Source organism: Mustelus asterias, unplaced genomic scaffold (genome assembly GCF_964213995.1).
Source record: "Mustelus asterias unplaced genomic scaffold, sMusAst1.hap1.1 HAP1_SCAFFOLD_1667, whole genome shotgun sequence".
NCBI lineage: Eukaryota > Metazoa > Chordata > Chondrichthyes > Carcharhiniformes > Triakidae > Mustelus > Mustelus asterias.
The window spans coordinates 46566-60000 of record NW_027591612.1 but is presented as its reverse complement, the minus strand read 5'-3'; positions in this window follow the sequence as shown (position 1 = coordinate 60000).

Here is a 13435-nt window from a genome sequence, read left to right as displayed (position 1 = left end):
GAAGGGCCTGTTCCTGTGCTGTAATGGGCCGAAGGTCCTGTTCCTGTGCTGTAATGGGCCGAACGGCCTGTTCCTGTGCTGTAATGGGCTGAAGGGCCTGTTCCTGTGCTGTAATGGGCCGAAGGGCCTGTTCCTGTGCTGTAATGGGCCGAACGGCCTGTACCTCTGCTGTAATGGGCCGAAGGGCCTATTCCTGTGCTGTAATGGGCTGAAGGGCCTGTTCCTGTGCTGTAATGGGCCGAAGAGCCTGTTCCTGTGCTGTAATGGGCTGAAGGGCCTGTTCCTGTGCTTTAATGGGCCGAAGGGCCTGTCCGTGCTGTAATGGGCCGAAGGACCTGTTCCTGTGCTGTAATGGGCCGAAGAGCCTGTTCCTGTGCTGTAATGGGCCGAAGAGCCTGTTCCTGTGCTGTAATGGGCTGAAGGGCCTGTTCCTGTGCTGTAATGGGCCGAAGAGCCTGTTCCTGTGCTGTAATGGGCTGAAGGGCCTGTTCCTGTGCTGTAATGGGCTGAAGGGCCTGTTTCTGTGCTGTAATGGGCCAAAGGGCCTGTCCGTGCTGTAATGGGCCGAAGGGACTGTCCGTGCTGTAATGGGCCGAAGGGCCTGTCCATGCTGTAATGGGCCGAAGGACCTGTTCCTGTGCTGTAATGGGCCGAAGGACCTGTTCCTGTGCTGTAATGGGCCGAAGGGCCTGTTCCTGTGCTGTAATGGGCCGAAGGTCCTGTTCCTGTGCTGTAATGGGCCGAACGGCCTGTTCCTGTGCTGTAATGGGCTGAAGGGCCTGTTCCTGTGCTGTAATGGGTCGAAGGGCCTGTTCCTGTGCTGTAATGGGCCGAACGGCCTGTTCCTGTGCTGTAATGGGCCAAAGGTCCTGTTCCTGTGCTGTAATGGGCCGAACGGCCTGTTCCTGTGCTGTAATGGGCCAAAGGGCCTGTTCCTGTGCTGTAATGGGCCGAAGGGCCTGTTCCTGTGCTGTAATGGGCCGAAGAGCCTGTTCCTGTGCTGTAATGGGCCGAAGAGCCTGTTCCTGTGCTGTAATGGGCCGAAGAGCCTGTTCCTGTGCTGTAATGGGCCGAAGGGCCTGTTCCTGTGCTGTAATGGGCTGAAGGGCCTGTTCCTGTGCTGTAATGGGCCGAAGAGCCTGTTCCTGTGCTGTAATGGGCCGAAGAGCCTGTTCCTGTGCTGTAATGGGCCGAAGGGCCTGTTCCTGTGCTGTAATGGGCCGAAGAGCCTGTTCCTGTGCTGTAATGGGCTGAAGGGCCTGTTCCTGTGCTTTAATGGGCCGAAGGGCCTGTCCGTGCTGTAATGGGCCGAAGGACCTGTTCCTGTGCTGTAATGGGCCGAAGAGCCTGTTCCTGTGCTGTAATGGGCCGAAGAGCCTGTTCCTGTGCTGTAATGGGCTGAAGGGCCTGTTCCTGTGCTGTAATGGGCCGAAGAGCCTGTTCCTGTGCTGTAATGGGCTGAAGGGCCTGTTCCTGTGCTGTAATGGGCTGAAGGGCCTGTTTCTGTGCTGTAATGGGCCAAAGGGCCTGTCCGTGCTGTAATGGGCCGAAGGGCCTGTCCGTGCTGTAATGGGCCGAAGGGCCTGTCCATGCTGTAATGGGCCGAAGGACCTGTTCCTGTGCTGTAATGGGCCGAAGGACCTGTTCCTGTGCTGTAATGGGCCGAAGGGCCTGTTCCTGTGCTGTAATGGGCCGAAGGTCCTGTTCCTGTGCTGTAATGGGCCGAACGGCCTGTTCCTGTGCTGTAATGGGCTGAAGGGCCTGTTCCTGTGCTGTAATGGGCCGAAGGGCCTGTTCCTGTGCTGTAATGGGCCGAACGGCCTGTACCTCTGCTGTAATGGGCTGAAGGGCCTATTCCTGTGCTGTAATGGGCTGAAGGGCCTGTTCCTGTGCTGTAATGGGCCGAAGAGCCTGTTTCTGTGCTGTAATGGGCCGAAGGGCCTGTCCGTGCTGTAATGGGCCGAAGGGCCTGTTCCTGTGCTGTAATGGGCCGAAGGACCTGTTCCTGTGCTGTAATGGGCCGAAGGGCCTGTTCCTGTGCTGTAATGGGCCGAAGGGGCTGTTCCTGTGCTGTAATGGGCCGAAGAGCCTGTTTCTGTGCTGTAATGGGCCGAAGGGCCTGTCCGTGCTGTAATGGGCCGAAGGACCTGTTCCTGTGCTGTAATGGGCTGAAGAGCCTGTTCCTGTGCTGTAATGGGCCGAAGGGGCTGTTCCTGTGCTGTAATGGGCTGAAGAGCCTGTTCCTGTGCTGTAATGGGCTGAAGGGCCTGTTCCTGTGCTGTAATGGGCCGAAGAGCCTGTTTCTGTGCTGTAATGGGCCGAAGGGCCTGTCCGTGCTGTAATGGGCCGAAGGACCTGTTCCTGTGCTGTAATGGGCCGAAGAGCCTGTTCCTGTGCTTTAATGGGCCGAAGGGCCTGTCCGTGCTGTAATGGGCCGAAGGACCTGTTCCTGTGCTGTAATGGGCCGAAGGGCCTGTTCCTGTGCTTTAATGGGCCGAAGGGCCTGTCCCTGTGCTGTAATGGGCCGAAGGGCCTGTTCCTGTGCTGTAATGGGCCGAAGGGCCTGTTCCTGTGCTGTAATGGGCCGAAGAGCCTGTTCCTGTGCTGTAATGGGCCGAAGGGCCTGTTCCTGTGCTGTAATGGGCCGAAGAGCCTGTTCCTGTGCTGTAATGGGCTGAAGGTCCTGTTCCTGTGCTGTAATGGGCTGAAGGTCCTGTTCCTGTGCTGTAATGGGCTGAAGGGCCTGTTCCTGAGCTGTAATGGGCCGAAGGGCCTGTTCCTGTGCTGTAATGGGCCGCAGAGCCTGTTCCTGTGCTGTAATGGGCCGAAGGGCCTGTCCCTGTGCTGTAATGGGCCGAAGGGCCTGTTCCTGTGCTGTAATGGGCCGCAGAGCCTGTTCCTGTGCTGTAATGGGCCGAAGGGCCTGTTCCTGTGCTGTAATGGGCTGAAGGTCCTGTTCCTGTGCTGTAATGGGCCGAACGGCCTGTACCTCTGCTGTAATGGGCCGAAGGGCCTGTCCGTGTTGTAATGGGCCGAGGGGCCTGTCCGTGCTGTAATGGGCTGAAGGGCCTGTTCCTGTGCTGTAATGGGCCGAAGGGCCTGTTCCTGTGCTGTAATGGGCCGAACGGCCTGTACCTCTGCTGTAATGGGCTGAAGGGCCTATTCCTGTGCTGTAATGGGCTGAAGGGCCTGTTCCTGTGCTGTAATGGGCCGAAGGGCCTGTCCCTGTGCTGTAATGGGCTGAAGGGCCTATTCCTGTGCTGTAATGGGCTGAAGGGCCTGTTCCTGTGCTGTAATGGGCCGAAGAGCCTGTTCCTGTGCTGTAATGGGCCGCAGAGCCTGTTCCTGTGCTGTAATGGGCCGAAGAGCCTGTTCCTGTGCTGTAATGGGCCGAAGGGCCTGTCCGTGTTGTAATGGGCCGAAGGGCCTGTCCGTGTTGTAATGGGCCAAGGGGCCTGTTCCTGTGCTGCAGTTATAACCCTATAGTTATGCCCCCTTGTAATAGCTCCATCCACCCGAGGGAATAGTCTTTGAACGTTCACTCTATCTATCCCCTTCATCATTTTATAAACCTCTATTAAGTCTCCCCTCAGCCTCCTCCGCTCCAGAGAGAACAGCCCGAGCTCCCTCAACCTTTCCTCATAAGACCTACCCTCCAAACCAGGCAGCATCCTGGTAAATCTCCTCTGCACTCTTTCCAGCGCTTCCACATCCTTCTTATAGTGAGGTGACCAGAACTGCACACAATATTCCAAATGTGGTCTCACCAAGGTCCTGTACAGTTGCAGCATACCCCCACGGCTCTTAAACTCCAACCCCCTGTTAATAAAAGCTAACACACTATAGGCCTTCTTCACAGCTCTATCCACTTGAGTGGCAACCTTTAGAGATCTGTGGATATGAACCCCAAAATCTCTCTGTTCCTCCACAGTCTTCAGAACCCTACCTTTGACCCTGTAATCCATATTTAAATTAGTCCTACCAAAATGAATCACCTCGCATTTATCAGGGTTAAACTCCATTTGCCATTTTTCAGCCCAGCTTTGCATCCTATCTATGTCTCTTTGCAGCCTACAACAGCCCTCCACCTCATCCACTACTCCACCAATCTTGGTGTCATCAGCAAATTTACTGATCCACCCTTCAGCCCCCTCCTCTAAGTCATTAATAAAAATCACAAAGAGCAGAGGACCAAGCACTGATCCCTGTGGCACTCCGCTAGCAACCTGCCTCCAATCCGAAAATTTTCCATCCACCACCACCCTCTGCCTTCGGTCAGATAGCCAATTACCTATCCAATCGGCCAACTTTCCCTCTATCCCACACCTCCTTACTTTCATCATAAGCCGACCATGGGGGACCTTATCAAACGCCTTACTAAAATCCATGTATATGACATCAACTGCCCTACCTTCAGCAACACACTTAGTTATCTCCTCAAAAAATTCTGTCAAATTTGTGAGGCACGACTTGCCCTTCACGAATCCGTGCTGACTATCCCGGATTAATCCGCATCTTTCTCAATGGTCGTTAATCCCATCCCTAAGGACCTTTTCCATCAATTTACCAACCACCGAAGTCAGACTAACCGGTCTATAATTACCAGGGTCATTTCTATTCCCTTTCTTAAACAGAGGAACAACAGTCGCCATTCTCCAGTCCTCTGGCACCATCCCCGTGGACAGCGAGGACCCAAAGATCAAAGCCAAAGGCTCTGCAATCTCATCCCTTGCCTCCCAAGGAATCCTAGGATATATTTCATCAGGCCCAGGGGACTTATCGACCTTCAGTTTATTCAAACTGCCAAGACATCCTCCTTCCGAACATCTATTTCCTCCAGCCTATTAGCCTGTAACACCTTCTCTTCCTCAAAAACATGGCCCCTCTCCTTGGTGAACACTGAAGAAAAGTATTCATTCATCACCTCGCCTATCTCGACTGACTCCATACACAAGTTCCCACTACTGTCCTTGACCGGCCCTAACCTCACCCTGGTCATTCTTTTATTCCTCACATAAGAGTAAAAAGCCTTGGGGTTTTCCTTGATCCGACCCGCCAAGGACTTCTCATGTCCCCTCCTAGCTCTCCGAAGCCCCTTTTTCAGCTCATTCCTTGCTAACGTGTAACCCTCAATCGAGCCATCTGAACCTTGTTTCCTCATCCCTCCATAAGCTTCCCTCTTCCTTTTCACAAGACATTCCACCTCTTTTGTGAACCATGGTTCCCTCACTCAGCCATTTCCTCCCTGCCTGACAGGGACATACCTATCAAGGACACCCAGTATTTGTTCCTTGAAAAAGTTCCACTTTTCATTAGTGCCTTTCCCTGACAGTTTCTGTTCCCATCTTATGCCCCCTAATTCTTGCCTAATCGCATCATAATTACCTCTCCCCCAATTATAAACCTTGCCCTGCCGTCCGGCCCTATCCCTCTCCATTGCAACCCCCACACCTATCCATAATCTGCTTAGCAATTTCTTCCTCCACATCTCTATTACTATTTGGGGGCCAATAACAAAAGACACCGAATTGTGGTCACTATCTCCAAAGTGCTCTCCCACAACCAAATCTAACACTTGGCCCGGTTAATTTCCCAGTACCAAATCCAATTTGGCCTCACCTCTTATCGGCCTATCCACATATTGTGTCAGGAAACCCTCCTGCACACACTGCACAAAAACTGCCCCATCCAAACTATTTGACCTACAAAGGTTCCAATCAATATTTGGAAAGTTAAAGTCCCCCATGACAACTACCCTGTGACCCCCACACATATCCATAATCTGCTTAGCAATTTCTTCCCCCACATCTCTATTACTATTTGGGGGCCTATAGTAAACTCCTAACAATGTGACCGCTCCTTTCCTATTTCTAACCTCAGCCCATGTTACCTCAGTAGGCAGATCCCCCTCGAAGTGCCTTTCCGCAGCCGTTAAACTATCCTTGATTAACAATGCCACTCCTCCACTTCTTTTACCAGCTTCCCTACACTTAGTGAAACATCAATACCCCGGAACGTCCAACAACCATTCCTGTCCTTGTTCTACCCACGTCTCCGTAATGGCCACAACATCGTAGTCCCAAGTACCAATCCACGCCCCAAGTTCATCTACCTTGTTCCGGATGCTCCTTGCATTGAAGTAGACACACTTCAACCCACCTTCCTGTCTGCCGGTACACTCCTGCGACCTTGATATCCTCCTCAGTACCTCACTACACTCAACACTGGCTTCTGGACTCCGGCTCCTTTTCCCATCCCCCTGACAAATTAGTTTAAACCCCCCCGAAGAGCCGCAGCAAACTTCCCTCCCAGGATATTCTCCCTTTTCCTGCCAGATTGTGGGATGTGGGTGGAACCAGTATTTATCCAATTTCCCACACCGAGTAGCTTTTTATCCATGTCTATGGCTAGTAATTCCCGGGACAGGTTGCTCATCCGTCTCCCAGGGGGCTTCAGGCCACACCAGAGTGACTAACCAGGAGTCTCTCCCACTCCTCCAGCCAGCCCTTGGTATATTTAGAAGGATTTTACAGGTCGATATTCAGCCTGTTTGGCCACATGATGAAGGTGCCTTGCTTGGCCATCGGCTCCTGGGGTGGGAATTGAACCCACAGCCTCTGTCTCCGAGGCAGGGACACTAACCCACTAACCAGTGACCTCCCAGCGTTTATTACCTGACTGCCCTTCAACTGCTTGGACATTTTCAGAGTCAACCACGGTGACACAGTGGTTAGCGCTGCTGCCTCACAGCGCCAGGGACCCGGGTTCTATTCCCGGGGGCACGGTGACACAGTGGTTAGCGCTGCTGCCTCACAGCGCCAGGGACCCGGGTTCCATTCCCGGGGGCACGGTGACACAGTGGTTAGCGCTGCTGCCTCACAGCGCCAGGGACCCGGGTTCCATTCCCGGGGGCACGGTGACACAGTGGTTAGCGCTGCTGCCTCACAGAGCCAGGGACCCGGGTTCCATTCCCGGGGACACGGTGACACAGTGGTTAGCGCTGCTGCCCCACAGCACCAGGGACCCGGGTTCGATTCCCGGGGGCACGGTGACACAGTGGTTAGCGCTGCTGCCTCACAGCGCCAGGGACCCGGGTTCGATTCCCGGGGGCACGGTGACACAGTGGTTAGCGCTGCTGCCTCACAGCGCCAGGGACCCGGGTTCGATTCCCGGGGGCACGGTGACACAGTGGTTAGCACTGCTGCCTCACAGCGCCAGGGACCCGGGTTCGATTCCCGGGGGCACGGTGACACAGTGGTTAGCACTGCTGCCTCACAGCGCCAGGGACCCGGGTTCGATTCCCGGGGGCACGGTGACACAGTGGTTAGCGCTGCTGCCTCACAGCGCCAGGGACCCGGGTTCGATTCCCGGGGGCACGGTGACACAGTGGTTAGCACTGCTGCCTCACAGCACCAGTGGCTTGGGTTAAATTCTGGCCTTGTGTGACTGTCTGCGTGGAGTTTGCACGTTCTCCTCGTGTCTGCGTGGGTTTCCTCCGGGTGCTCCGGTTTCCTCCCACACTCCAAAGATGTGCAGGTTAGGGTGCATTGGCCATGCTAAATTCTCCCTCGGTGTACCTGAACAGGCGCCGGAGCGTGACGACTGGGGGATTTTAACAGTAACTTCATTGCAGTGTTAATGTAAGCCTATTTGTGACACTAATAAGTTAATTAAATTAAACAGACTGGATTTTGCATCAATCGACAATTGCTGTTCTCTTGTGCAGTGCGAGGTTTCGAACCCGGTACCCCAGAGCTTGACACTGGGTCTCTGAACTACTAGCCCAGTGACAGCTACACACCATTGCCTTCAGAGAGCAATGCCACGCATCCTGGAGGGCGAGGGAGGGGTCACCAGCCATTTGGATGGTCTGATGATACATCAGTAACATCCATCTCCATCGAGAGAGGATCTAACCTTCATCCCCCTTGACATTCAATGGAATTCCATCCCTGAATCCGCCACTGTCAACATCCTGGGGGTCACCATCACTGAATCCCCCCCACTATCAACATCCTGGGGGTTACCATTGACCAGAAACTGAGCTGGACCCAGCCGTATAAATACTGTGGCTCCCAGAGCAGGTCAGAGGCTGGGAATCCTGTGGAGAGTAACTCACCTCCTGACTCCCCAAAGCCTGTCCACCATCTACAAGGCACAAGTCGGGAGTGTGATGGAATACTCCCCACTCGCCTGGATGGGTGAAGCTCCAACAACACTCGAGAAGCTCAACACCATCCAGGACAAAGCAGCCCCGCTCGATCGACACGCGAACCACAAACACTCACTCCCTCCACCACCGACGCACAGTGACAGCCGTGTGTACCGTCTACAAGATCCACTGCAGCAACTCACCAAGGCTCCTTAGGCAGCACCTTCCAAACCCACCACCTCTACCATCTAGAAGGACAAGGGCAGCAGATACCTGGGAACACCCCCACCTGGAGGCTCCCCTCCGAGTCACTCACTATCCCACACACACTGACTCTCACTGGGGTACGGGTCCCACACACACTGACTCTCACTGGGGTACGGGTCCCACACACACTGACTCTCACTGGGGTACGGGTCCCACACACACTGACTCTCACTGGGATACGGGTCCCCCACACACTGACTCTCACTGGGGTACGGGTTCCACACACACTGACTCTCACTGGGGTACGGGTCCCACACACACTGACTCTCACTGGGGTACGGGTCCCACACACACTGACTCTCACTGGGGTACGGGTCCCACACACACTGACTCTCACTGGGGTACGGGTTCCACACACACTGACTCTCACTGGGGTACGGGTCCCACACACACTGACTCTCACTGGGGTACGGGTTCCACACACACTGACTCTCACTGGGGTATGGGTCCCACACACACTGACTCACACTGGGGTACGGGTTCCACACACACTGACTCTCACTGGGGTACGGGTCTCACACACACTGACTCTCACTGGGGTACAGGTCCCACACACACTGACTCTCACTGGGGTATGGGTCCCACACACACTGACTCTGGGGTACGGGTTCCACACACACTGACTCTCACTGGGGTACGGGTTCCACACACACTGACTCTCACTGGGGTACGGGTCCCACACACACTGACTCTCACTGGGGTACGGGTCCCACACACACTGACTCTCACTGGGGTACGGGTTCCACACACACTGACTCTCACTGGGGTACGGGTTCCACACACACTGACTCACACTGGGGTACGGGTTCCACACACACTGACTCTCACTGGGGTACAGGTCCCACACACACTGACTCTCACTGGGGTATGGGTCTCACACACACTGACTCTCACTGGGGTACGGGTTCCACACACACTGACTCTCACTGGGGTACGGGTTCCACACACACTGACTCTCCCTGGGGTACAGGTCCCACACACACTGACTCTCACTGGGGTATGGGTCCCACACACACTGACTCTGGGGTACGGGTTCCACACACACTGACTCTCACTGGGGTACGGGTCCCACACACACTGACTCTCACTGGGGTACGGGTTCCACACACACTGACTCTCCCTGGGGTACAGGTCCCACACACACTGACTCTCACTGGGGTATGGGTCCCACACACACTGACTCTGGGGTACGGGTTCCACACACACTGACTCTCACTGGGGTACGGGTCCCACACACACTGACTCTCACTGGGGTACGGGTTCCACACACACTGACTCTCACTGGGGTACGGGTTCCACACACACTGACTCTCACTGGGGTACGGGTCCCACACACACTGACTCTCACTGGGGTAAGGGTTCCACACACACTGACTCTCACTGGGGTACGGGTTTCACACACACTGACTCTCACTGGGGTACGGGTTCCACACACACTGACTCTCACTGGGGTACGGGTCCCACACACACTGACTCTCACTGGGGTTCGGGTTCCACACACACTGACTCTCACTGGGGTACGGGTTTCACACACACTGACTCTCACTGGGGTACGGGTCCCACACACACTGACTCTCACTGGGATACGGGTCCCACACACACTGACTCTCACTGGGGTACGGGGCCCACACACACTGACTCTCCCTGGGGTACAGGTTCCACACACACTGACTCTCACTGGGGTACGGGTCCCACACACACTGACTCTCACTGGGGTACGGGTTCCACACACACTGACTCTCACTGGGGTACGGGTTCCCACACACACTGACTCTCACTGGGGTACGGGTCCCACACACACTGACTCTCACTGGGGTACAGGTTCCACACACACTGACTCTCACTGGGGTACGGGTCCCACACACACTGACTCTCACTGGCGTACGGGTCCCACACACACTGACTCTCACTGCGGTACGGGTCCCACACACACTGACTCTCACTGGGGTACGGGTCCCACTCACACTGACTCTCACTGGGGTACGGGTTCCACACACACTGACTCTCACTGGGGTACGGGTTCCACACACACTGACTCTCACTGGGGTACGGGTTCCACACACACTGACTCTCACTGGGGTACGGGTTCCACACACACTGACTCACACTGGGGTACGGGTTCCACACACACTGACTCTCAGTGGGGTACAGGTCCCACACGCACTGACTCTCACTGGGGTATGGGTCTCACACACACTGACTCTCACTGGGGTACGGGTTCCACACACACTGACTCTCACTGGGGTACGGGTTCCACACACACTGACTCTCCCTGGGGTACAGGTCCCACACACACTGACTCTCACTGGGGTATGGGTCCCACACACACTGACTCTGGGGTACGGGTTCCACACACACTGACTCTCACTGGGGTACGGGTTCCACACACACTGACTCTCACTGGGGTACGGGTCCCACACACACTGACTCTCACTGGGGTACGGGTTCCACACACACTGACTCTCACTGGGGTACGGGTTCCACACACACTGACTCTCACTGGGGTACGGGTCCCACACACACTGACTCTCACTGGGGTAAGGGTTCCACACACACTGACTCTCACTGGGGTACGGGTTTCACACACACTGACTCTCACTGGGGTACGGGTTCCACACACACTGACTCTCACTGGGGTACGGGTCCCACACACACTGACTCTCACTGGGGTACGGGTTCCACACACACTGACTCTCACTGGGGTACGGGTTTCACACACACTGACTCTCACTGGGGTATGGGTCCCACACACACTGACTCTCACTGGGATACGGGTCTCACACACACTGACTCTCACTGGGGTACGGGTCCCACACACACTGACTCTCACTGGGGTACAGTTCCCACACACACTGACTCTCCCTGGGGTACAGGTTCCACACACACTGACTCTCACTGGGGTACGGGTCCCACACACACTGACTCTCACTGGGGTACGGGTTCCACACACACTGACTCTCACTGGGGTACAGGTTCCCACACACACTGACTCTCACTGGGATACGGGTCCCACACACACTGACTCTCACTGGGGTACAGGTTCCACACACACTGACTCTCACTGGGGTACAGGTTCCACACACACTGACTCTCACTGGGGTACGGGTCCCACACACACTGACTCTCACTGGGGTACGGGTCCCACACACACTGACTCTCACTGGGGTACGGGTTCCACACACACTGACTCTCACTGGGGTACGGGTTCCACACACACTGACTCTCACTGGGGTACGGGTCCCACACACACTGACTCTCACTCGGGTATGGGTCCCACACACACTGACTCTCACTGGGGTACGGGTCCCACACACACTGACTCTCACTGGGGTACGGGTTCCACACACACTGACTCTCCCTGGGGTACAGGTCCCACACACACTGACTCTCACTGGGGTATGGGTCCCACACACACTGACTCTGGGGTACGGGTTCCACACACACTGACTCTCACTGGGGTACGGGTCCCACACACACTGACTCTCACTGGGGTACGGGTTCCACACACACTGACTCTCACTGGGGTACGGGTTCGACACACACTGACTCTCACTGGGGTACGGGTCCCACACACACTGACTCTCACTGGGGTAAGGGTTCCACACACACTGACTCTCACTGGGGTACGGGTTTCACACACACTGACTCTCACTGGGGTACGGGTTCCACACACACTGACTCTCACTGGGGTACGGGTCCCACACACACTGACTCTCACTGGGGTTCGGGTTCCACACACACTGACTCTCACTGGGGTACGGGTTTCACACACACTGACTCTCACTGGGGTACGGGTCCCACACACACTGACTCTCACTGGGATACGGGTCCCACACACACTGACTCTCACTGGGGTACGGGGCCCACACACACTGACTCTCCCTGGGGTACAGGTTCCACACACACTGACTCTCACTGGGGTACGGGTCCCACACACACTGACTCTCACTGGGGTACGGGTTCCACACACACTGACTCTCACTGGGGTACGGGTTCCCACACACACTGACTCTCACTGGGGTACGGGTCCCACACACACTGACTCTCACTGGGGTACAGGTTCCACACACACTGACTCTCACTGGGGTACGGGTCCCACACACACTGACTCTCACTGGCGTACGGGTCCCACACACACTGACTCTCACTGCGGTACGGGTCCCACACACACTGACTCTCACTGGGGTACGGGTCCCACTCACACTGACTCTCACTGGGGTACGGGTTCCACACACACTGACTCTCACTGGGGTACGGGTTCCACACACACTGACTCTCACTGGGGTACGGGTTCCACACACACTGACTCTCACTGGGGTACGGGTTCCACACACACTGACTCACACTGGGGTACGGGTTCCACACACACTGACTCTCAGTGGGGTACAGGTCCCACACGCACTGACTCTCACTGGGGTATGGGTCTCACACACACTGACTCTCACTGGGGTACGGGTTCCACACACACTGACTCTCACTGGGGTACGGGTTCCACACACACTGACTCTCCCTGGGGTACAGGTCCCACACACACTGACTCTCACTGGGGTATGGGTCCCACACACACTGACTCTGGGGTACGGGTTCCACACACACTGACTCTCACTGGGGTACGGGTTCCACACACACTGACTCTCACTGGGGTACGGGTCCCACACACACTGACTCTCACTGGGGTACGGGTTCCACACACACTGACTCTCACTGGGGTACGGGTTCCACACACACTGACTCTCACTGGGGTACGGGTCCCACACACACTGACTCTCACTGGGGTAAGGGTTCCACACACACTGACTCTCACTGGGGTACGGGTTTCACACACACTGACTCTCACTGGGGTACGGGTTCCACACACACTGACTCTCACTGGGGTACGGGTCCCACACACACTGACTCTCACTGGGGTACGGGTTCCACACACACTGACTCTCACTGGGGTACGGGTTTCACACACACTGACTCTCACTGGGGTATGGGTCCCACACACACTGACTCTCACTGGGATACGGGTCT